Source organism: Aricia agestis, chromosome 19 (genome assembly GCF_905147365.1).
Source record: "Aricia agestis chromosome 19, ilAriAges1.1, whole genome shotgun sequence".
NCBI lineage: Eukaryota > Metazoa > Arthropoda > Insecta > Lepidoptera > Lycaenidae > Aricia > Aricia agestis.
This window is the reverse complement of record NC_056424.1, coordinates 4,129,692-4,155,479: the sequence shown is the minus strand read 5'-3', so window position 1 is coordinate 4,155,479 and position 25,788 is coordinate 4,129,692. Positions and strand designations below refer to the sequence as shown.

General features: G+C 35.6%; 1 protein-coding gene across 1 annotated transcript in view; it reads right to left on the bottom strand.

Moving 5' to 3' along the window:
* Positions 1 to 8,070, bottom strand: part of LOC121736504 (nucleolysin TIA-1) — a 163,180-nt gene extending 155,110 nt beyond the window's left edge. Inside the window, exon 1 of the mRNA XM_042127733.1 lies at positions 8,050 to 8,070. The gene's annotated coding sequence lies outside the window, so the exon portion shown is untranslated. The remainder of the gene's footprint in view (positions 1 to 8,049) is intronic.
* Positions 8,071 to 25,788: the final 17,718 nt, after the last annotated feature.

Below are 25,788 nucleotides of genomic sequence, written 5' to 3'. Positions count from 1 at the left end.
ATATTTCAAAACTCGGTACTACAAAGTATATTATTTAACAGAAATTCTTAGAACTTTAAATGAGCAATTCTTGTATATTGTATAATCTCGGAATCGGCTCCAACGATTTTCATGAAATTTAGTATATAGGGGGTTTCAGGGGCGATAAATCGATCTAGCTAGGAAACATTTTTAGTAAATGTCATTTTTCTCGTGTTTTATCGAAAACCGAGCAAAGCTCGGTCAAACAGCTAGTCTTGATTAAAATAAGATGCTATCAACTTCAAATAATAATTCAAAATGTGCAATGTACCCAAATAATTCCGAAGTAGCATTTAGCACGCTTGCCACAAGGTATTTTTGAATGAAATACTACGGCAACTTCTTAACTACAGATAACATAAGTGAAAAATGAATGACTTAACTATTATTTGCTACATTCATACACATTTTATAAATGCAAAAGTGTTTTTATCTGTCTGTGTCTTCTGCACGTTTAAACCGCTAAACCAATTTTTGAAAATTGCATGCTTTATGTTCCAGAAATGGTTACAGATTTTGGTTTTAAAAAAACCGTAGCATATTTTTCAAAGGTAAAATGTTACATCACATTCCATCCAGTATCTTTGTAGTATTTCAAAAATGGACGCCAAAAAAGAACAAGTCCCTCTATCCTTTCTAAATATTTGATGCCTTGCTTTCAATTTACCTATGCAAACTCGACCTTACAGTCCGAGAGAACAGGCCCCACGTATTATGTTCAAATACTCCTAAATCTACATTTTTACCGTATTTCCGTTCATAAATTATGAATTTCAAGGGAGTATCATTGACGTGATTGTGTGACCAAAAAGGTGGGTTTTACGGTATTTTTTTTTAATAAAAATTAAAAATGACTCAGGCTAGCATGAAGCAATTTTATAGTGTCTCAATCAGGCACAGGGCCTATTTTTTACATACCCATCAGACGCATGGGTCATCTATCTTGACAATCAGGTGATCAGAGGGCCTAGACAAGCGGCAAGTGATTATCGTAAACACCAACGCCAACGCTACAAAAAATGTATGAGATTTGACATGAGTATTCGCTAGCGAAGCGATGACTTACGTCAAATCGCATACATTTTGTTAGCGTTTACGATAATCGCTTGCCACTTATCTACTAGAGCTGCCTGTCTAGTCCTAAGCAAACTTGGAATCGACAACGCTAAAATAGCGGATTATATTATTTTCATATTTAGATGAAAGAAACATTTTAATTTTAACACACCTTTATTTATTAACACGCTTATTGAATAAAGCTTGGGCTGTATGTATGGAACGGAATCTTTGAGCACGATTTTTACTTATCTCTAATAGTCTAATTAATTCGAAACTTTGCATACGTAATAAGAGCCAATGACAATGCAATAATTTATTAAAATAAAAAAAATTGTGACAAAAAATTTTGATTCGAATAATTCTAATAAAAGATGAAAATAAATAAAGCGCGTTTTATTAGTTATGGAAATTGAATACAATGCTGTTAAATAACTTTATGGGTTAGAGCGTCTTCAAGTATCACGGTGTGAACTGTCCCTAAACTTGCCAAAATAATGTCAAGTAGTGCTCTTAAAAGTAGTGTTGGGTGTTGTGTCAGTTTGGAGCCAGATCACACACGGACAGACTGACGCGGTTTTATAATGTAATAATTACATTGTATTTTACACATTGTTGAGGAAATACTACCAAGTATAGAGGTACTAGCTGACCCGGAAAACGTTGTTTTGGCATATACATTATTTTTAGTATCAATATAAAACTAGATAAAAACTTATTTTTGTGCCTAACGAATGTACATACACAATTTCATTAAAATCGGTTGAGCCGTTTTGAAGGATTTTGCGCACAAACACTGTGACACGAGAATTTTATATATAACAGATATTATTATGAAATATAGGTAATATGTGTTGAAGAATTCATACCAAAGTGTTCATATTATTATAATGTCTGAAGATTTTGAATTACTTTGTGTGGTCTGTGCCGACATTTAGGCACAATAAAGTCACTTGTGGCCTGGTTTCAATGTAACTAGCCGCCGAAGCCGGTATAGGATACGTTATTATTTCAAAGTCTTAATTTTTCTTAGTCCTGTTCTTGGAGAAAATTTCGCTCAGCAAACCAATCAAACACATTTTTGTCTTATATTCTAACGGCCGTTCCCAATATTTGATCTATCTCTGGTTTTGCCCTACTAGAGATAGGAATAGCTCACAATTGACATAAAATATATGTCTCTAATGTCAATTATGAGCTATTCCTATCTCTAGTAGGGCAAAACCAGAGATAGATCAAATATTGGGAACGGCCGTTAGACTATAAGACAGTAAAACATCGGCCAAGTGCGAGTCGGACTCGCGCACGAAGGGTACAACGACAGGGCAAAAATAGGCTGAAAATTGTGTTTTATTCCCTTCATTATTTAATTTATTTAAATTTTATTATAAATTATTAAAGTACAAAAAGAACCTAACTTAACTTAACTTAACTTAACAGAGTACTTTGTGAATATTTCAAATGCCTATGTGTTACCGTTATTGATGTCGAGAAAAAAATAGCAATAAAATCACGTTTATTGCATGGTAGCCCCCCCTTAAATATTTAATTTATTTTGTTTTTAGTATTTGTTGTTATAGCGGCAACAGATATACACAATCTGTAAAAAAATTCAGAAGTCTAGCTCTTTGATTATATACTACACTAGATAGAACCTATGTCGCGCGATTCCGTCGAAAAAAAATGTGCCCAACTGTTGGACACAACGCCGCGATTCGCCCGTCAGTGCTACACATAGTCGTACACACGAATCAATCCCGATCGATTTATCCTATTTATCGGGAGGTATGTTAATAGGTGGCAACATTTTGCACACACACATAGACATATTGAATGACATAACGCGAGTGTAAAACAAAGCGGTCACGCACACAAGCATAGAAGAGCTGGCCTGTTTTTGCGAGCGCATTTCTTAGGCGACGCTCTATCTAGTGTAGTATATAATCAAAGGTCTAGCTATAGTGGTTCTTGAGTTACAGCCTGGAGACAGACAGCCGGACAGACGGACAGACATCGAAGTCTTAGTAATAATCCCGTTTTTACCCTTTGGGTACGGAACCCTAAAAAGTATGGATACAGGCATTCATGTCCGTAGCATTTAACATCCACGATATCGGAGAAGAGCTACGCTTTTCGTACACAAGCACATCTACGATATCGCAGACCTGCTACGTTTTTCGTAGCACATCTACGAGATCGTAGGCAAGCTACGCTCTTAGCACAACGACGATATCGTAGACGATCTACGCTTTTCGTGGAATAACGGACGCTAAGAAAATTTAGTCTTCTGAGTTCTGCATAATATTTCAATTGTTATCATTATATTTAAATGAGATTATTTTTTTAATGTATCATAATATTATGTGTATGATGTTAAATCATATTTAGTCATTGTGAAAAAATTTAAATATCCAAGATGATAAATATTCTTGGATTGCATATAAATACAGCTTTGTTGTATATATATAATTAAAGATAAATTCTTATCTTTAATTATATATACAACAAAGCTTTATCCCATTGCAACAAAGGCGAATATTGTTTTTCAAGTATGCAATATATTGTATGGTTATAAAATATATCTTCCTCGATACGATTGAATATTAATTAATGCGTGTCGCAGTGTTTGCTGCCATACTAATTCGAATCAGCTGGACTAATTTTGATGAATTTTCGTGTACTTATAAGCTAAATCTGAGAGTCGGCCAGCATTTTCACACCCAAAATAAAGCTAAGAAAAACAACATTTCTTCGGTCAGCCATCCACAAACTCGAAGATACTTATGACCAACAAAATTCTCACTACCTCTTAATACAAGGAATTAGATACGCAAGTATGTTTATTCCCTTGTATCCTTATTTATCAGCGGACCTAAATCCTTAACTACCTAAAAGGTCACCAAAGGGCGCCGTAGGGTCACGGAGGTGAATGTGTTGCGGATCATGAAATATTGATAGACACCTTCAAGGGACCTGCTTGTCGCTGTCTTGTTTTTAACCGACTTCCTCAAAAAAAAAAACTTGTCTAATAGATGGATGTTGGACACTGATCTCCATTATACAAGTACGCTGGATCTATGATACCCATTTTTTTTGTGCCATTTGAAGCGGAATCAGCGCCCCCATTATTAGGACCGAGAACTAAATTTGACGTAACTATTGGTAACCATGTATTTATTTTAATTCTCTATGGCTTAATCGTTCGAATTGTTTTCGTTTTTTTAAAGTATTTTAAAAGGTTTTACGCGATTAAGTAATATACATAATATATATATATATATATATATATAAGTAGTGGTAGTTCATAGTTAAACTATGAAAGGGTGTATGTTATGTAAAAGACGGTACAAAATACAAAAAGGGATGTGGGGTTACATTTCACAAGTAAGTGATTTTAACAGCTCATTTCTACGATATTAAACTTTTATTGATAATATAGGATAATATAAATGTGGCACTAATCTTATTATACCGTATTCACCACATATTTACCTTTGTTTTACCGATTTTTGATAAACAATAAAATTCAATAGTGCTGGAGTTTTCTGTCGATAAAACTTATCGATATCTATAATAATTGTATTGAAATCTCCGATAACCGATTTCTATTATCAAATACATATTATGCTCTTAAAATAATTGACAGGTTTCCGTCTGACGAAGGAAGACTGGAATTATGGTTGAAAAAAATTAAAAAGCCTGGTTGGCGTCCGAAAATTGCTACTACCGCTTGCCGTTACTATTTGAAGTGTACAAACGTTCTCTGTGAAAATACAAGGCGCAAAACTACCATTTGATCGTGATTATGTTTGGAAAATTTATTTCAGCTTCTACTCTTTCTTGACAGACTGTAACTGTGTAACGGTAACTAATAAAATATAATGTTAAAGTATCGCACATATATTTTTATTATTTATAAATACCTTACCTACTCCACCCCAATAAAAAATGTATTCAAACGTTCCATATTTATTTATGGATCGCATTATCCAATCAGTTAATTTCCCTCGCATTTCTGCAATCAGCGCCAAAATGGCGAAAATCAAATGAGATAAAGTAAATCGATAAAAATTGCCTAGCTAGATCCATAAATAAATAAGGAACTTTTAAATTATTACTACACTTTCCGCGCGGCTTCTCCCACGTAAATATCTAATTACACAGACAAATTGGTCCACAAAAAATAGCCTATACGAGTATAATCCTTCACGTTATACATTCCCCCGCTTTTTCCATATTTTCCTCTATTTCTTAGCTCCTATTAGTCTCAGCGTGATAAAATATATAAAATGGGCTGTCTAAGTCTAACATTGAAATAATTGTTCAAATTGGACCAGCAGTTCCTGAGATTAGAGCGTTCAAACAAACAAACTCTTCCGCTTTATAATATAATGAGATTAGTTAGGGTCTAATCACACAGTACACTTATTCAGCTTTGTTCAGCTTTAATACGATACACTGTAGCACTACTTTGATAATAGTAGAGATGAAATTAGAAAATACAATACAACAAAGTTTTCGTTAGAAGCTTATATTCAGTTTTGTTTTTAGTTTTTGGTAGTGTTAACTGCTAAAAATAAATGCATTATAGATAGGTACTGCTACTTCACGTTATCTACGTATGAAATCGTTGTTAATTTATTACGCCTATCTAAATTACGCAGAGGAAGTCTGTAATCTTTAATACAAATATGTAGCGTTTGTATTATTCAATTTAATATATTTGTCCTAATGGTCGACATTATCTGAATCTGGAAACATTTCATCGATAGTAGAAAAGACAGTTGTACATCACTAGTATTAGTTCCAAATACTCCCACTACTGCTATCAGCGCCAATATGGCGACATGATGGCGACTTTCAAACGTCATTTTTACGTCAAATTTAGTTCCTATCCCTTATAATGGGGGAGCTGATTCCGCTTCAAATAGGCACAAAAAATAGCTGTCATTTCAAAGGGTATCATCAGTCCAGCGTACTTGTATAATGGAGGTCAGTGATGTTGGACAAAATGTGACATTAACATAATATATACAAAAAAAATATCAATTGATTATACTTGTATAAAAAAAAAGAAGTATTGGCTAAAAAGTACAATTGCTTTCACATCACCATGCATTATTAATTTTATTTTGTTTTTAGTATTTGTCGTTATAGCGGCAACAGAAATACACAATTTGTGAAAATTTCAGAACTCTAGCTAAAGCGGTTTTCGAGATACAGCCTGCTGACAGATAGACGGACAGACAGACAACGAAGTCTTAGTAATAGGGTCCCGTGTTTACCCTTTGGGTCCGGAACCCTAAAAACGGATAAATGATACGAGTATTTTGAATAAGACGCTTTTCCTGCACGTGAGTTTACCAATATTTTCTTTGTGTCCCGACTCCCGTCAATTTCTTATCTCGATAATCCCTATCCACTTCGGATCTCAAAATATTGACAGGTTATTTTATACAGCGTATTGGGTATCTTTTGGGGGTACGTGTCAAAGAGAAAAAAAAGTAAAGATCTTTAATGTCTGTAATTTTGCCGGACGCAGACGTATAAATTGCAATTCATACTTTTTTACATTCACAAAAAAATATTTAAATTTTAAGCATAATATAATATAAGGATCAGAAAGCACAGCAGTAAAACATATTTTACTGCTGTGCTTTCTGATCCTTATATTATATTATGCTTAAAATTTAAATATTTTGATGATATATGATGTATGCCTATGAAACACTTTTTGTTAAATAAAGTTAAATTCTGTAATTTTTAAAATTCAGCGCTCTAAGTCACATCTCTATGGGAATGACCCTTTTTAATATAATATAATTAACATAATGTATAATGTCAAATTAAACACTCAAAATAAATTCACTTCTACGACAAGTCGAATATATTTGTCTTGTAACCTAATTATAAAGAAATTTCGAATAGACAGTGGTTATTGCTGTTTTGCCTTTTCCCGGAGATATGTGTAATAAATTCCATAAAAATCAGTTTAGTAATTTCCTGTTAAATAGAAAAGCTACAAAAAATAACAAATTAATAAACGATTTTCCTCTTCGAACCGTTAGTGTTGAATTGTGGACACTATAGATAACTCAGTCATAAATGATGACAGTAATCCTTGATCGAAACGGATTGACCGCGATTAATGTCGAGTGACGATCTGTCACACTTTGACTGTCAATTTGACACTCGATCGAGTGTGTCACGTCGGTGCAGCGATGCGCCGAATAATCCGCAAAATATTGACAGTCCTTCAGCTATCCTGTAATAACCGTTCTATTGTCTTGTTTAATACATCGCTGGTAGAAAACACATATTGCACAGACATTAAGAATGCAGTACCACTGTGTCATTGTGTAAGTGCAGCTGTATTGTTCCCAACAAAAAATTATTACAACAATAAAATGCGGAGATAAAGAGTACGCTACAGGTGAACGGAGCCCGAGGTTCGGTACGCGGCAGACGGTCGCGCTTTCAGCCATTGCGTTTCGCCCAAAACGAGAACATCGCCACGGCGAAAACACGAAAGAGTTACCACACTTAAAAATAATTGCAACACTCGTATGACCTTCCGCATACACTAAAAAACGACCGTGGGCCGACTCCAAAATGGCGAGTATGCGTGATGTTTAAAATGCACTTACTGCCTTTCAGCATCGCGCCGCCTCCGTACAACAGTGCAGCTCGGAACAAAGGATCTGCCCCCACCCTCGCACAGATAAAAAATACAGAAAAAGAAGGAGAACGCTCCGTTTATGAACACTGCGTATTTGTTTTTTTTAATGGGACCACAATTCGATTTCGCGAATTTTTTTCTGGGACCGCAGCCCCGCGGGTTCTTTGTTCGCGGGTTCGGGGACCGCAGGGCTCGGAGCGAGCGCCCGCCGCGGCGTGGATGTTTACGAATCGATTAAAACTATTTGAAAATGAATGCTTTGTTTTAATAGGGGCTGGCCCCGGTCGACGCACCGTCTCCGTGCAGAGTTCGCGACACACTAAAGCCTCTGCAGGCTTCGGGGCCTGTATGCATTGATTAGGCGGAGCTCTTTCGCTCTCTTCGTCCCTTTCCCTCCCGCGTATCTGCCGTCCCGCTCGCACGCCAGACCAGTCGTTAGAGCGGCGAATTTTGGCTTTGCGAAAGCTTTGCGTTTCTCAAAGTTTCGTAAATTGTACTGTATATTTTTTTATCGATTTCCTGTTTAAACGGAACTGTCAAAGTCAAACTCATTACGGAATGCGAAACTTTTATCCAGTTTAAAAACGAGGAAATCGTCGCCGACGCTGTTGTATAATGGTGTCGCTCGGTTTAGATAATATTATATTATTTAACGTCAATTTAGAAATGAAATAAAATGATGTTTTGTTTTATTTGCAAGAAAAAGGTATTTTTAATTTGAAAAATTTTAAAAACATTTTCATATTGGCGCGGATTCGTTATATTTGACTTGTTACGCAAAAAAATTAGTAAATATTTTTAATTCTTTATCTATGTAAAGTAATTTTCAAGGCACTCGATTTATTATTACTTTCTTAGTCTTATAAAATAATTTTAAACATAATTTAAAAGTAACGCTCAAAGTTTGAGGGCCACTGTCTCACGCACTGATTGCTGCATAACATATTTTAATGGCCCCTCCGACAGATGTAGGCTAGACTGTATTAAATGCTATATGTAGGCTAGGCTCTTTTTCATAGGCTATATTTTTAGAGTTATCCAATTCGTGATAACCTTTAATTTTTCAGACCAAAAAAAAATATTTTTATATAAAAAACTGTTTTTGCATATTTTGATATACCTAACGTGGTGATTTATTTTTATTTTTATCGTGGATAGTAGCGTTTTCATTTCCTTCAAGTAATCCAAAACTTCTGTGCCGTCTGCTGTATGCAGTTTTTTTCAGAACATTGATATGAATTTTACCTTCTTTATTTGTGAATAGAATAAAGATGATCTTAATCTCCTCAAATTCTGTATATTCTAAGGTATTTAGAATTTTACGAGAAATTTTCGTCGTGACAATACAAATAAAATATTTCAAGTAAAACAATTTTCGACGTTCTTAAAATGTATAAAATAGTATTTTCTTGTAGAATAATATAAAGCATTTGTGTAGTTGTAATTTGAAAAACCACAGATGCGGTAAATTTGTAAAACGTGGAACATAGGCGTAATACAATTCCGTAGATAATCGCAGCACGTTCGTAGCTCTCGTAGCAGCCGCGTAGCGGTGGCGTAGCGTGTTGCAATTTTGTAGCAATCTCGTAGCAGTGGCGTAGCACGTAGCAATCTCGTAGCGGTGGCGTAGTGATTTCGTAGCAGCGGCAAAGCGCGTAGCAATTTCGTAGTAGTGGCGTAGCAGTGGTGTAGTGCGTAGCAGTCTCGTAGCGGTGGCGTATTAATATCGTAGCAGTGACGTAGCGCGTAGCAATCTCGTAGCGGTGGCGTACTAATATCGTAGCAGTGGCGTAGCGCGTAGCAATCTCGTAGCGGTGGCGTATTAATATCGTAGCAGTGGCGTAGCGCGTAGCAATCTCGTAGCGGTGGCGTATTAATATCGTAGCAGTGGCGTAGCGCGTAGCAATCTCGTAGCGGTGGCGTACTAATATCGTAGCAGTGGCGTAGCGCGTAGCAATCTCGTAGCGGTGGCGTATTAATATCGTAGCAGTGGCGTAGCGCGTAGCAATCTCGTAGCGGTGGCGTATTAATATCGTAGCAGTGGCGTAGCGCGTAGCAATCTCGTAGCGGTGGCGTATTAATATCGTAGCAGTGGCGTAGCGCGTAGCAATCTCGTAGCGGTGGCGTACTAATATCGTAGCAGTGGCGTAGCGCGTAGCAATCTCGTAGCGGTGGCGTATTAATATCGTAGCAGTGGCGTAGCGCGTAGCAATCTCGTAGCGGTGGCGTATTAATATCGTAGCAGTGGCGTAGCGCGTAGCAATCTCGTAGCGGTGGCGTACTAATATCGTAGCAGTGGCGTAGCGCGTAGCAATCTCGTAGCGGTGGCATATTAATATCGTAGCAGTGGCGTAGCGCGTAGCAATCTCGTAGCGGTGGCGTACTAATATCGTAGCAGTGGCGTAGCGCGTAGCAATCTCGTAGCTGTGGCGTAGCTCGTTGTCGTCATAATTTCTTGGTAGCGTTGTTGCTATCACAGAGCGCTGGTTTAGCACGTAGCAGTTTCCTAGTGATGACGTAGTGCCTAACAATTTCCTAGAGGTGGCATAGCGCGTAGTAATTTCGTGGCACAGTCATGTTCCAATTTTCAGCAATTATGGAAACTTTTTTTTTGTTAAATATTTTTGAGCATTGATGTAGACTAGTAGTAGTAGATTGACACTTATAAATACGGAGCCGCTATCAAAGGGAAATATTTGAGTGGAAAAAATTTTGGTCTTGGTTGGTTAGAAAATTCTTACTAAAAGTAACTGTAATATATGTGTACTAGGTACTCACTTTGCATAGTAATAAATTTAATTAAAATTTAAAAACAGAATTGAACATTATTCTGTTAAAAAACATCTAACTATTCACCAGTAACGCCATTATTAAAAATACATAGAAGCAAAAAATGAACGTTGAATACGCTAAAATACAAGATTTCACATTTTTTCTTGTTAGCTTTCGGTAAAAATACGAAAAATTCGTATGAAAATACGTTAACTGTATACACCGAGAGCTCGTGTTTTGAGAGGGAACTGTAATGTTAAAAATATCAAACTCTCTCGATAGTTATTTCAGTGTATTTATTTTTCTCTATTTGCTCAAAACGGGTGTATTATTTGCCTATCCATGCTAATATCTATACTTCTATACTAATATTATAATATAAAAAAATAATAATAATCTTATAAAGATTCAGCGGGAATCATTAAAACAAATACACATTTGCCATACGGCCTTTTATTATCTTACAACTAATAACAATCTAAACGAAAACTAATGCTCTAAAACTAAACTAACAAATTAATAAATTAATCAAATATTTATCAAGCAACAACATAACACAAATTAACAAGATGGCTACTAATTTAGGAATTGACTACTCAATCGGGCAGAGTTTCCCCTTACCAAAGCGCCTTACCGAAAAAGAGGGCGTTAAATGATCATGCAACGACTTATATAGGCGCTTTTCCCCAGTGTTGTCATCAGTAAATTGGTGTTGCCATCCTTGCTGCAGGGTGGCCACTATGCTAACAATAATTTATTTCTCACCTTAACAAAGTAGAAAATACACAATTAATAAATGTGAAAGTGTGCCTGTCTATCTGTCTGTCTGTTACCTTTTCACGCCTAAATCACTGAACCGATTCTGCTGAAATTTGGCATGGAGATACTTTGAGTCCCGGGAAAGGACATAGGATAGTTTTTATCCCGGAAAAATGTATAGTTTCCGTGCCATAAACGAATTTTGAGTTGCAGGCGTCATCTAGTTTTAAATATTTTTCCTCGAGTTTCTCCGCATTATATCAGTAAATTACGAGCGTATTACGTGGTTCCGTATGAAATCTTTGATTACACGGAAATCATGCATCATTACACGTCTGCAACTCTCCTATGCAAAGGAGAACGCCTCCGTGGTCTAGTGGTTAGAGCGCGACTCTCGACTCCGGAGGTCGTGGGTTCGATTCCCGCGTCGGAAACATGTTATTTCCAAGTTTGGTTAGGACAATGCAGGCTGATAATCTGATTGTCTGACAAGTAAGATGATCCATGCGTCGGATGGGCATGTAAAAACTCGGCCCTACGCCTGATCTCTCGCCAGTCGTGTCGGTCTTCTGTCCCGCAGGGTTATGAGAGTGAAAGGAAGAGATAGAGCTCTTGTGTACTGCGCACATATCTGAGCACTATAAAACTACTCCTGCGTAGCTGGCCTGGTTTCAATGAAACTGGCCACCGTCACCGAAACCGGTGTGGGGAGTATTATTATTATTACTGTGCAAAAGCATAGGAGAGTCCAGATGTGCCTCGTAGTATCTAAGTACAACATTTTCAGTAAATCGGTTCAGAGCGTAAAAACAGTAACAGTTAGTCATAATTTATTGTTATTTGTTGAAGTTTGATGCAAAATATATCCATAGGTCGTCTGCCAAAACTAATCCTATTATCTTAGCCGTAGTCGGTTAAAAATACTTCGCGAACTACTAAAATGCAGGTTCGAATCCATTTACGTTGTTTACGCTAGCAGGTGACACTTCGGAAGTCCTATTAGCACGGACTTTACCTAAACTTAGCCCCCGCTTACCCCATTTCCCCCACTACCCCCTCTACCCCATTTTCCAATTACCGCAATTCCCCCATTCCCCCATTAGCCATACGTGATTAAACTTAATGTAATTAGCAAACATATTGATATTGCTAAGTTTTTAATAAGTCAACCGGTTTCATACTTTAAACCCAGTTAACTATGCTAGTAGTCTGCAAAACATACCAGTAGCCCTAGCATGGCCACCAGTAGAAATGCGAAAGTATAGACTAACTGTGGAGATAAACTTATGGTTCCGATCTTTACTGCCGCTAATTGCGACCGACTAAAATTCAATTAAAATGCCATTTTATGACAGTCTATAGTATATGTCATAGAGTAGTATATAATTTGAATTTTTAGCACTATAGTCTGTCATAAAGTGGCATTTTAATTGATTTTTTCGGAACGAAAAAGATCGGAACGGCACCTTAAGTTTATCTCCGCAGTTAGTCTATACTTTAGCATTTATACTGATGGCCATGCTAGGGCTACAGAGTATTCTACTCTCATAATCCATCAATCCAGCCAATCAATCCAGGGTTACGAATAACTGTGAGACTGATACATAATAAAGAAATGATTAGTCCGTCAATCAACCGGTTAGACGAACATTCTTCCGTCATTCTGATCAAACTGATGGACTGAGCTGTCGTCAGACTAACCGTGTCACCTCTTAAATGGCAAGAGACTATAAGGCACAGGGCTGACTTTTTACATGGCCGTCCGATCATCTTTCTTGTCAATTATATTATTATTAATAATAATAAACGATAAGTATTCCTTAACATGCACTCACTGAAGACTAAAAACCAGTAAGTTTCAACACACCTCATGTATTGTAAAAAAAAACTTTTTACTTTTATTTGTCTAATTCAGGAATCAAATTCACAACCATTCGATTTAAGCTTGCTGTGAAGGCTAAACATCAATCAATCAAAACAACAATCATGCCGTAATATAAGACTGGGCAAGATATGAGTAAAGAGAAGCAGTTCAATACGTACAAATTGATCCTTTAAAGACAAAAGCACATGCCATCCGACCTTAATATTATAATAAAGAAAAAATGTACGAAATGACGGTCATTTCTAATTAATCGACCGAATTCCGGGAATTTCCTTATACTCCCCCCTTTCCCTCGCCCCCACGAGGCCACAATGCCACCAATCACGAATAATACGAACAATAACAACTATTCCCATTGTGCGCCAACAAAAAGTATAAGGGCTTTCGTTGCTGGCTGTACACGCGAGAGAGGAATGTATTTAATAATGAACCAACAGATTGTCACAGTGCCGCACGGAGCGTCGGCACGAAAAGTGGTAATTTATTTTTTATTACTGCTTTAGAGGATAATTATGTCATCTTTTTAAAAAGCTTCTCAATCTGAATTGAAGAAGCAACACTGAATTCAGCCAGTGGATCTGTTCTAACACCGGCGAAGCCACAGGCCATGTTGCGTTTTTGCAACGCTACATCATTTTACAAAATATAATCTTATGGATAAAAATAAGTCGGGTTTTCCTTCCTGACGCTGTAACTCCAGAACGCACGAAACGATTTCCACGGTTTCGTTTTCCACGCATTCGTTGGAAAGGTCTCGGGCTCCGTGAGGTCAATAGAAAAAAAGACGGGTTGCACTCCGGGAGTGCTAGCAGAAGTGAAAACTTGATTATTAACGTTGTGCATTTTTTAAACACATTTAAAAAAAAAGTTTTTTTTAATTAATCGAAACCCTTACAATCGATTAAATTTTTAACCAATTTTTTAAGAAAATCGATTTTTTAATTAATCGAAACCCTTAAAATTTTTTTAACCCATTTGTTATGAAAATTGATTTTCATAAAATCATTTTTTTAATTACTTAATCGAAACCCTTACAATCGATTAAAAAATATCGACAATCGAAAAAAAACAATCGATTGTTCGATTAATCGATTTCGATGTTACAACACTACTCTCCAACCATCTTACGGTTTTTCGATCAGCACGAGAATCTGACGCAAGTTTCACAGTTTTTACCCATCCCACAAAAATGCTCAACGCCACTAAAGAAGTTTTCACTCCAAAAATATTCACAAAAAATTTCAAGAGAAAAGCAGGAAAACGGAGAATCATTTTATGGCAAAACAACGTTTGCCGGGACAGCTAGTATATTTTATAATATTATGCTACATCGAGTCAGTGATTGACAGAAAAGAATAACGAACGGTCGTTGGTCCTGTAACAAAGTGACTGGCCAATACCGTTACGGCCATGCAGCATTCTTTCTGGATGAGCGTGATATTTTGTCATTTTCCGAGCTACCACAGCATCGTATAGGTTAACAATGGCCGATACCGTTACATATTGTTTCTGGATGAGGATTTTGTCATTTTTCGAGCTACTACAGGGTCGATACAACGCTTTAATCTATTGTGATAACTCACCGCAATGAAGCAATAATAATATTATAGCATTTCTCAAAAAGAGAAAGAAAGGTATCATTCTTAGTTGTGAAAAAAAAATACTTAAGACTTGGATCAACCCTTTAGTCTTAAATCTATATACATATAATAAAACTGTAGAAATGACAGTTCTGTACATTAAAGATATCCAAAAAATAATAAGCGGGGGCTGTTACTACATCGCTATAGAAGCCAAAACTGTGGTTAGTTTTTTGTCTGTTTGTCTGTATGTGTGTTTGTTCCAGCATCACACGAAAACTTCTGATCCGATTTGAATGCGGTTTTCGCAGATATATTTGTCTTCTTCAAACTTCATATCTGGTGTATAAAATCCCTTCTGTTCTTCTGTATAAAATCTTATTCCTTAGGAACAAACTAAGTTATTAATTAATAGTGAAACATACAGATTTCGAGTGTCATTTGATTAATATGAGGGAGACTTTGCCTGGATATGGACAGATGGACAGGCTGATATTATATCTTTGTAATCGGGTTCCGTTTTTTACCATTTGAGTAAGGGACCATAAAAAGGAGAGAATTATCCATTTCCGTTATTATACTATGGTAACGCCTACGAAGTCGCGGGAAACAGCTATCCATACTAATATTATAAGTGCGAAAGTATATTTGTTTGTTTGTTTGTTTGTCCTTTCTTCGCAGCCTAACGAAGCAACCGATTGACTTGATTTTTGGCATCGACTTAGTTGAAAGGATGGAGAGTAACATAGGCTACTTTTCGTCTTGGAAAAACATCATGTTTCTAAAGGAGATTTGCGAGAATATTCGTATTGTACACGATTTTCGAATTCCAAGCGAGCGAAGCCGTGGGCAAAAGGTAGTATAAAAATAAATTACAGTATTACGTGTATTTAACTATCAGTTTTCACATTTTTATTTAGCATTTAAATCATGCGTGTGTTAATAAAATTACTCTATTCAAAACTAGAATAATAAATACTTAATCTATTCAGAAATTTCATAGACTATTAATGATTAATAGTAAAGGACAAAATACTGATTAATTCGTTTGCCGACCGTACACGGGACAAAGATGTATAATTTCCTTTATTTACGAGCCCCCGTGGGACCGTACCGCTAACAATTTGTTTGTCTTCATATAACGGTCATATATTATTTCCACATATAACATATATCCTTCGCAAACAGCCTGCGGACGTGGCTACAGCGAAGAATCAAAGCCTGGAATATTTGACTAAGTTAGGGCCGAAATGCTATTCAAATTAAGTAGCACTTAGAGCATGCCGTCCTTGTCTTATTGTAGAGCATACCACTCCGCTATCCTTGTCTCTGGTAGAGCAAAGACAGCTTATTTCAAAGGTCCTAAATTTAAAGCAACGTTTTAGTTTAAGTATCGTATTTCAAACGTTTAGGACTTAGTGCTTTGCATAAAACCTTGAATGTAATAAACTGTAAGTTAGGGTTCCTAGTATTCATATCAGCTTTACTTTGGCCTTGAAAAGTCTAATTAATCCTTATAACGTATATGTAATTAAAACCTCTTTTTATATGGAAACGCTTTTTTATTGTGTTTAAAAACTTAAGTTACAGTTTTAAGTATTAATGTATTTTCTATAACTAAAGTACGTTTTTTTTTATTTTGATCAAAATGTCGGCAAAGGCATACATCCTCAAATTTTAAAGTTGTATCTTGACTCGGAGGTCGTTGTTTCGATAATTTCCCACGACCTCAGAGTCAAGATGATGAATGTTGTTTCTAAATTTGGTTAGGACAATGCAGGCTCACACTTGATTGTCTGATAGGAAAGATGATCCATACGCAGGATAGACATGCAAAAAATGTTCCTGTGCCTCAATCTCTCGCCAGTTGTATTAATTGTCTATTTGTAAGCTAGTGCTAGGAAAGGAATGGTAGAGGGGATGTTCTTGTGTTTTGCGCACACCCTTGAGCACTATAAAATAACGACTGATTAATATTAAGATTGATACCAGAGTATAAAATAATAGTTTTACTCCATTATCTTACTCCGATATCATAACTTATTGGAAATTTAAAATATAATTTTAATCATTTTTAAAATGGAACAATGAAGCATCCCTCATTTAAGAAAAGAACACAAATTCTTAAATCAATTTGCTCGTCCGGAATATGATAAAAAGTCCCCTTAAGGCAACATTAACGGCTGGAAGGGTCTTAAGGGCCGATACGTGTTTCTAATCGGTTCTTATATCATCAGGGCCTCCCAGAGGGACAGGGCCCTATCTAATTTCGCAATGGGTAGGCCTGCAAATATTTGTCCGGCCCACAGATTTATAAATATTAGATATGACATCTTTGAGAATTACATATTGTGAATCAATGCTGTGTGGTTAAGAAAGTTATAATACTTTAGGGTGTGTATGGGTCCCCTATATAGAGTTCGCTTTGAAAGTAGCAGCACTGAAAGATTATCTTTTTTTCACCTTTGTATGGAAAAATTTATGACGCGCGGACGCTTGCCCTTACAAATCACAAAAGAATATTATGCTCTTTCAGCGCTGCTACTTTTACAGTGAACTCTATATTTAAGGGACACATCATCGTATCCTACGAATATATTATTTTTATTGCAAAATCGAAATCGGCAGCTCATTTATCTATAACCTTCAGTGTAAAAAATGGTAAAAAGTTAATTTTAATAACCAGTAAATGAAGTTTTAAAAAATGCCACATTTTATTAGCTCTTAAATGCCCCGGCGAAAAAAGCAACAAAGGCTTCAGTGACCGTTTTCTTGGAGTGCGTGAAAGGACGCGCGGGGCGGGAACGAGGCGCTCGCGCCACCACGCCCTTACTCCGCGAACTCGCGTATGCGTCATTGCACTGTTTTTTGTTTAAATTCGTTTGTGTTAACCGTAAAAGGGAACACACAGTAAGTATAAAAAATGTTTTACATTCTTAAAAGTAATTACCTGGAAAAAAGACACTATTGCGTCTGTGGCCTTTTTCCACGGAATCGTCTCTTAGTACTAGTACTAGGGAATCGTTTGCCCTAATGGCTTTTGTTGCCTTTTTCTATGTACGAAATTTATTTCTTAAATTTTTCTTTAGTTGAACAGTTATTATTGGAAAAAATATTACATGAATTTGCCTTTTATATACTAACCATTTCAAAAAGTATATAATTGTAAGTTTATAATGTTTTGTTTTAATTTTGTTAAAAAGCCGCAGTGAACTTTGTGGCTTTTTCCGCCGTATAGAAAAATAGTTAAAGGTAGTGTGCTACAAGAATATTTAAATGTAAAATAATATTCCAAAATATAATTTGAGTTTTTTTTTTTGTATTTTTAGGTTATAGAAAACGAAAACAGTCCCCGGTGCCTGAAAGAATTGAAAAAAAAAGTTTCGTTTTTATTAAAAATTTAGGAAAATAGCTTTTGGTGTATCGAGAGTGAGTGTAACGAAACTTTTTTTTGTTACTATTAATTTTTTTGGTTTATTGGACGAACTGTGAGTAACTGAACGTACCCAAAATTTTGAGTACATCTCTTGAGCTGTGCTGATGATGTATCATCGGTTATCACACTCTTGCAAAAGGAAACGAGGGATGTCGTATATCGTCTCATAAAAGAATTTGATTTAGAATACAAAATATTAGCCTTATCATGCTAAGCTGATGTTGAAGTAGAATAAACACCGCTCCGTCATATTGTAACTACTCATAAGCTAAACCAAGAGCCAGAAACAGACAGAGTTTTCTTTTACCTATAATAATTATGCTATACTCGTATTATAGCCTATACTTAAAGTATAAATGGGAAAGTATGTTTGTTTGTCCTTCCTTCACGCCCTAGCGAAGCAATTAATCGGCATGATTTTTAGCACAATATACTAAGTCGAAAGAATGAAGAGTAACAAAGGCTACTTTTGGTTTTGGAAAAACTTAATGTTCCTAAAATACTCGTGTTTTACGTGATTTTTGAATTTTACGCGACCGAAGCCGGGGGCAAAAGCTAGTAACTCATATAGAGGTAAGAACGGCAACCAACTATGATAGAGCTTCGGTCGCGGATACTTTAGGAGGTATCCAGTTTTGAAAGTCTACCGCACCTTCTCCTGTAAAGTAGGGTTTTTGCAACTGCGCCCTTATTCGTAGGATACGACGACATATACTCACCCTAATCATCACTTAGTTTGGTTACACTTTATATGTTCTGTTATTATATGTTAATATTAATTATATGTTAATTAACTATTAATTATATGTTTTTTACGCTAGGTAAAATAATTGATACTATAAGGCTGGTTTCTAAGAGTGTGTAACAAAAATCAGTCAAGAAAGAGTAGACGCTGAAGTAAATTTACTAAACGTGATCATTATATTGGTAGTCCTAAAAATGCGTGTGTCACTCGGGGACTGCCGCGGAAAAGCCATTGCAGGTACTAGCTAGTCTTCACGTATACGTCTAATAGCACGCACACAAACACCGTGCCGAAGTCTGCCGAGCTGAAAAAACGATGAACGGCTTTCAACCGCACTACTGTGCCGGTCGGTATGGGGGTGTTAGATTTATTTTCGTTACGGAATTTCTTGATTCGGTCGCCACGCTTGAAACCTGTGATAAAAGCTATGAGGTTTGGCGTCTACCTTTCTTTGACAAGCTGTAGTAGTAATCAACTTCATTATTTCAGGTAACTTTCCGAAATAACATTGTTCTTTTGAACAAAACAATGATTATGTGATCTTCTATGCGATATCACAAATAAGTGGCTATTCAAGAAACACCTCTATGTCCAGGGCATAAAGACTTTTGCAGTTTATCGCAAAAGGCCTTACGACAGGTCTACGGGTCCCTTCAAGCTCTACGGCACGGCTGTGACCTATATTCTGAGTTATACAGCTTCTCATTATATGATATTAGCAGTAGATTAGGCGTCCGCACGTCCGTTAGAAAATATGAAAAAATATTCTAGTTTTTACACTTTTAAACACTAAATAACTCTTACGGTCTAGTTTTATTTAAGTTTTCAAAATATTAGTCTTCATTTGCAGAATGTTATGTTTATCACTTTTATGAGATGCTTTTAATACATATTACGTTAAACTATGTAGTATGATGTGTCCCGACACCAACGTCGGAGCTTTTAATTTCACAATTTTTTTTCTCTTTCACGAAACTTAAACATGGCAGCCATTCTTTTTTTTCACGCCCTCTCATCAAATCAACAAAACTTGGTTGACTACTGAACCCTAAAACGGAACCCTAACAAGCAGATTTATTGTATATTGATAGGTTAATAGTTATTTAATTTAAGAGTAACATATGTGCTACAAATAGAACAATCCATATTTTATGACCATCAAGTCAAAGTATGAAATCCTTTCTATTTCTGTTAGCTACCACTTTCAAGATTTTTCGCAGATAAAAATGTTGTTCGTCTTATCAAAATGAAGCTACTCACAAAAAATTAGCTTGATAGTAATAAAAAAAAATTGTTCTAGGGCTCCCGTTATCTTAAATAAAGAACAAAATCTATATATTATTTATGTATTAATTTTTTTTTAGGTCCGTGGTATTAATACGTGAGAGAAAAACTTTGTGACCCTTTTTACGTAAAATGGGGAAACGTAGGTGCATGAAATTTCGCACAGTTATAGTTTATATGGTGAAGGAGTGCATCGAACTAATATTATTTTAAATATATGCTTTTATCATAAATATTTTTAACAAATAAAACGTTACACACTACTACTAGGAAAAATGACAGATTATTGAGTGACAAGCCTATACATACGAATTTCTCTCTTTTATTTATAGTTGAAGTTTGTTGACAACAAGTTGACAAATTGAAAATGGATTATTGTTTTTTTTTTTATTTAATTTTAGATACTATTAGACAATGCTTAAACGGCCAGTCTGAGATCAGCTGAGTCCCAGAGACAAGAATTGAAAAAAACTATGATGAAGTTGGATGAAGTCAATATTTTTTGCAAAATATATATAGGTAGTAGTCCTAATGTCGTTGCAAGTAAGGTCGAATTTCGACCATTGGTCAATCTCTAGTATACATAAATTGGTCAGATGGCCAATACTTCATAAGCAAATCGTTATAAATACTCAACTATCAGCTGTCTGAGCAGGAAGAGAAGACACTGAAGGTGTCGGGACACATTGAATATAATAATATATTAATAGTCGCTGCATACAATAATATACGTACTTGATATAATACGAGACAATTAGATACATTTCCTTCTAACCCATGTATAGAGACAATTTGAACAATATTTTTTTTTGGTTTAATGCGCACTGCGCAGTTACAAAAGTGTTGTTTTTTTTTTAACTATTAATTTATATGCCCATAAAGTCTAAAATATCATCTTACAATATTTGTAGCCGTTGCAGAAAAATAAACAAATAAATACATAAGATTGTCTTGTTTAAAATATAACTGTGGTGATAGTGATGATGTTAATCAATAGTTTGTTGTCGTGTAGTGTGCATATAATATGATGGCAACACTAACACTGGCTTTGTTCATAATATCAATGAATTTATTATTCACAAGATGCAATATATTAGTTTATTGGTAAATAAATGTTGCCCGAAACTTTGTTTGCGCAGAAAATTATTAATCGCGCTTATACGAGTTGTTAATTTTTATAAGATAAAAACATGTTATGTCCATTCGCAGGCTTAGTCCACTTTTCCCCGTTGAGAATCCCCGTCAACGGGGATTAGTGAACTTTTTGTTCACTATTCCCCGTTGTCGACAATTTTTGCTTGTAATGGGGATTTGTGAACTAAAAAAGTTCATTAATCCCCATTACCCAAGAATCAGGTACCTTTTATTTATTATTGGATAAGAACTCACTTATTGGTTATTTTTATAATCAAATTAAATTAAATTTAAGCCCGATTACAATACTTAAAAAATACTTAATTTACAAAATACAGAAATCAGAGTCACAAACTTTGCTAGCAACTTTTATATTACCCTGACTATTTTTAAAACATTCAGAGCTCCTCTAAGCCTAAGCAACCGGTTCATCACCATCTATTTAAATAAAAATGGATTTTCAAATGTGTTAGTCGCGCTAAAACTCGAAAACGGCTGGACGGATTGGGCTGATATTAGTCTTAAAATATTCGTAGAAGTCCAGGGAAGGTTTTAAAGTGACATGAAGTTCACCGGGACAGCTAGTTTATAATAAAATCAGATTTTTAACTATTAGTTACGTTTCTTCAATAAAATGATAGAGCTATAATTACATAATAAGAAAATATAAGTACTTTAAAATAAAATATAGATAGTCAAGTAATCACAGACTTTACATTTCTTAATACCTACAAACACAGTTTAATACTTAAATTACTAAATGCACCCAACAAAATCACAGTTTGCTTCAATTATTAATTAAAAAGGAAACATTAAAATATAGCATACCTATTTATTATGCTAGGTTATAGTCATCTATATTTGATGACTATCTATATTTTATTTTAAATTACTTATGTTTTCTTATTATGTAATAGCTCTATCATTTTATTGAAGAAACGTAACCAATAGTTTAAAATCGGATTTCATTATAAATGGTGATGAACCGGTTGCTTAGGCTTAGAGGAGCTCTGAATGTTTTAAAAATAGTCAGGGTAATATAAAAGTTGATAGCAACGTTTGTGACTCTGATTTCTATATTTTGTAAATTAAGTAAGTATTTTTTAAGTATTGTAATCGGTCTTAAATTTAATTTAATTTGATTATAAAAATAACCAATAAGTGAGTTCTTATCCATTAATAAATAAAAGGTGCCTGATTCTTACATTAGTATTTTATTTTTAAAGTAATCGGGATTAATGAACTTTTTTAGTTCACAAATCCTCATTACAAGCAAAAATTGTCGTCAACGGGGAAAAGTGGAATAAGCCCATTCGCAGAGCTCAAATAAAATCGGTAATTAAGTAATTTATTTTTCATTGATAAAGTTATGTTAAATTATTCCCATACCAAGTTTTATAAAAATAAGTTAAGGAATTTAGGCTGAAGAGGAACCCAGACTCTTGATAAGCTAAAATAAAAGATCGACTTATCTATTACTTATCTATTACTATACAACGCTGTTGATTGGATATACTTTTGTCAAAATACCTGAGAAACGGGGCATACAATCTAAATCTTCCAACGCGGCTGGACCGATTTTGTTGAAATTTTATGGACTTATCCTGTGGGTATGTGAATCGGCCACCGTCCATTTTCCTTCTTCGAAATGACGTTGTGGATAAGCAAATAGCATTGTCCTGAATCGCGCCGATCTAAGTACCTGAGATCGGTGTAAAATGAACAACATCTTAAGTGAACATAAAATAATATAATATAATAATAATATCTATGGACGCTTCACACCACGTCAGTCTGACCCCGTACTAAGTACCTGAAGGACTTGTGTTACAGGTACCAGACAACGGAAATATATTTAATTTTCTTTTATGCTATACATAATATATTTAAGAATCATGAATATATTTAATACACATCCAAGACCGTATATATATATATATATATATATATATATATATATATATATATATATATATATATATATATATATATATATATATATATATATATATATATATATATATATATATATATATATATATATAATTGGAACCTCGGAATCGGCTCCAACGATTTTCATGAAATTGAGTATAATATAGGGGGTTTCGGGGGCGATAAATCGAGCTAGCTAGGAATCATTTTTAGAAAATGTTACTATTATGAAATAAAAAGTAAACCAACTTCTCTAATTCCTGAATTTAATCATGAAGACCAGGGGTCAGATTAACAAGCAGGGGTCATAAAAAAGTTCTTGATAACGTTTTTATGGTGATAAGAGATGAGAGTTTACGAGTACACGGACGGGGTTACAATTGATTGGAACAACGAAACAGAGCCTGTAGCCAAGATCTTTTCATTATCGCTTCTTTGTAGAATCTCCGATAAAAATGTATGGAATTGAAATTAGACGAGTCGAACGTCACCGTCATATTAACGAATGCTTATTGCTTATGTCAATTCCATACATTTTGATCGGCGATTCTACAAAGAAAATGTCTTGGCTAAAGGACCAGTATATTTATAGTATTCGATTCGATTATGCACGCGGTTTGGAATTTAAAATTGAAGACATTGAATGGTTGACTAGCAATTTAAAAATTGAAGTCTTTTTGGATAATTGGAGGGCAAGAAAATTATTTGATATACAGGGTGTAACAAACATAAGTGATAATACTTTAAGATGTGTACGTGTTCTTTTTACTGTACTGTACTGCACTGTGAAAGTAGCAGCGCTGAAAGACCAAATTTTTTTTTCACTTTTGTATGGGGAAACTCGTGACGCTCGGGCCCGTCAGTGAAAAAAAAATCGTCTTTCAGTGCTGCTACTTTCATAGTGAACTCTCTACAAGGAACACGTACACACCCTAAAGTATTATCACTTATTTTTGTTAAAAACTAGATGATGCCCGCAAGTCCGTTGCGCCAAAATTAGTTTATCGCGCGGGAATCGTACATTTATCCAGGATAAAAAGTGGCCCATGTCCTTTCCCGGGACTCAAAGTTAAAAACATACAAAATTTCAGCAACATCGGTTCAGTGGTTTGGGCGTGAAGAGGCGACAGACAGACAGACAGACAGACACACTTTCGCATTTATAATATAAGTATGGATGTGGATTTCCTGTATAGCCAGATATATTAGCTACGGTACATGATCAATTAGGCAAATTACAAAGGTAAGTTTGTTCAAAGAATAAGGGAAAATATGAGTAGTGTTTAGCCTATAGGTCTACCAGAATCTGAAGGCGAAAAGTGAGAAAATAAATTGACTCTAGCAATACCAGGAATAAAACATTTTCATCCTTTTTTTTCTTATAGCGACTGATTCTGTGTGTGAAGCATGCAAATATAAAAATGTAGGTATCAAACGATCAAGGATATTTTTTGAAAATCTGCTGTCAAAAATTGCCGTCAGATTCTGGTAGACCTATATACAGGGTGTAACAAAAATAAGTGATAATACTTTAGGGTGTGTACATGTTCCTTGTAGAGAGTTCACTGTGAAAGTAGCAGCGCTGAAAGACCAAATTTTTTTTTGTATGGGGAAACTCGTGAGTCGTGACGCTCGGGCCCTTGCCCATACAAAAGTGAAAAAAATTTTGGTCTTTCAGCGCTGCTACTTTCACAGTGATCTCTCTACAAGGAACACGTACACACCCTAAAGTATTATCACTTATTTTTGTTACACACTGTATAATACATACCCACATAATCCACTCATGTCTGCAATTGATTTTGTGTTTGGGTTTCATATAATATCACATTAGCAAATTAATACCGTAAAGACACCTGGTGGACAAAAAAATAAATTAAAATATTAACGGTTTCTAGAGGATTAACCCTAACTACTCTTAGGTGATATTCCAGCCAACAAAATGCTCCAATCGGAAACACACGCCAATAGATTGACAATTTCACTAACTACATATTTGCCATTTGATTTTTTTAGGTCAATTTTGAACTAAGATAAGTAAAAAAAAATATTTTGGTGCGATCTCGGCAACGCGGCAATTGTATGGTCAAGGTCGTTTGCTCAGAGGATGGCCATAAGCCCATCCGACCGATGACAGCTAACTTTGAATTGACAGAAGCCGACCACATGACGTAAGTCCATCAACGTCAGTCCCATCTATACGTGGGAGAGCCATGCTTCGGCACGAATGGGCCGGCTCGACCGAATAAATACCACGTTCTCACAGAAAACCGGCGTGAAACAGCGCTTGCGCTGTGTTTCGCCGAGTGAGTGAGTTTACCGGAGGCCCAATCCCCTAACCCCTACCCTATTCCTTTCCCTACCCTCAACTATTCCCTTCCCTTCCCTTCCCTACCCTCCCCTATTACCCTATTCCCTCTTAAAAGGCCGGCAACGCACTTGCAGCTCTTCTGATGCTGCGAGTGTCCATGGGCGACGGAAGTTGCTTTCCATCAGGTGACCCGT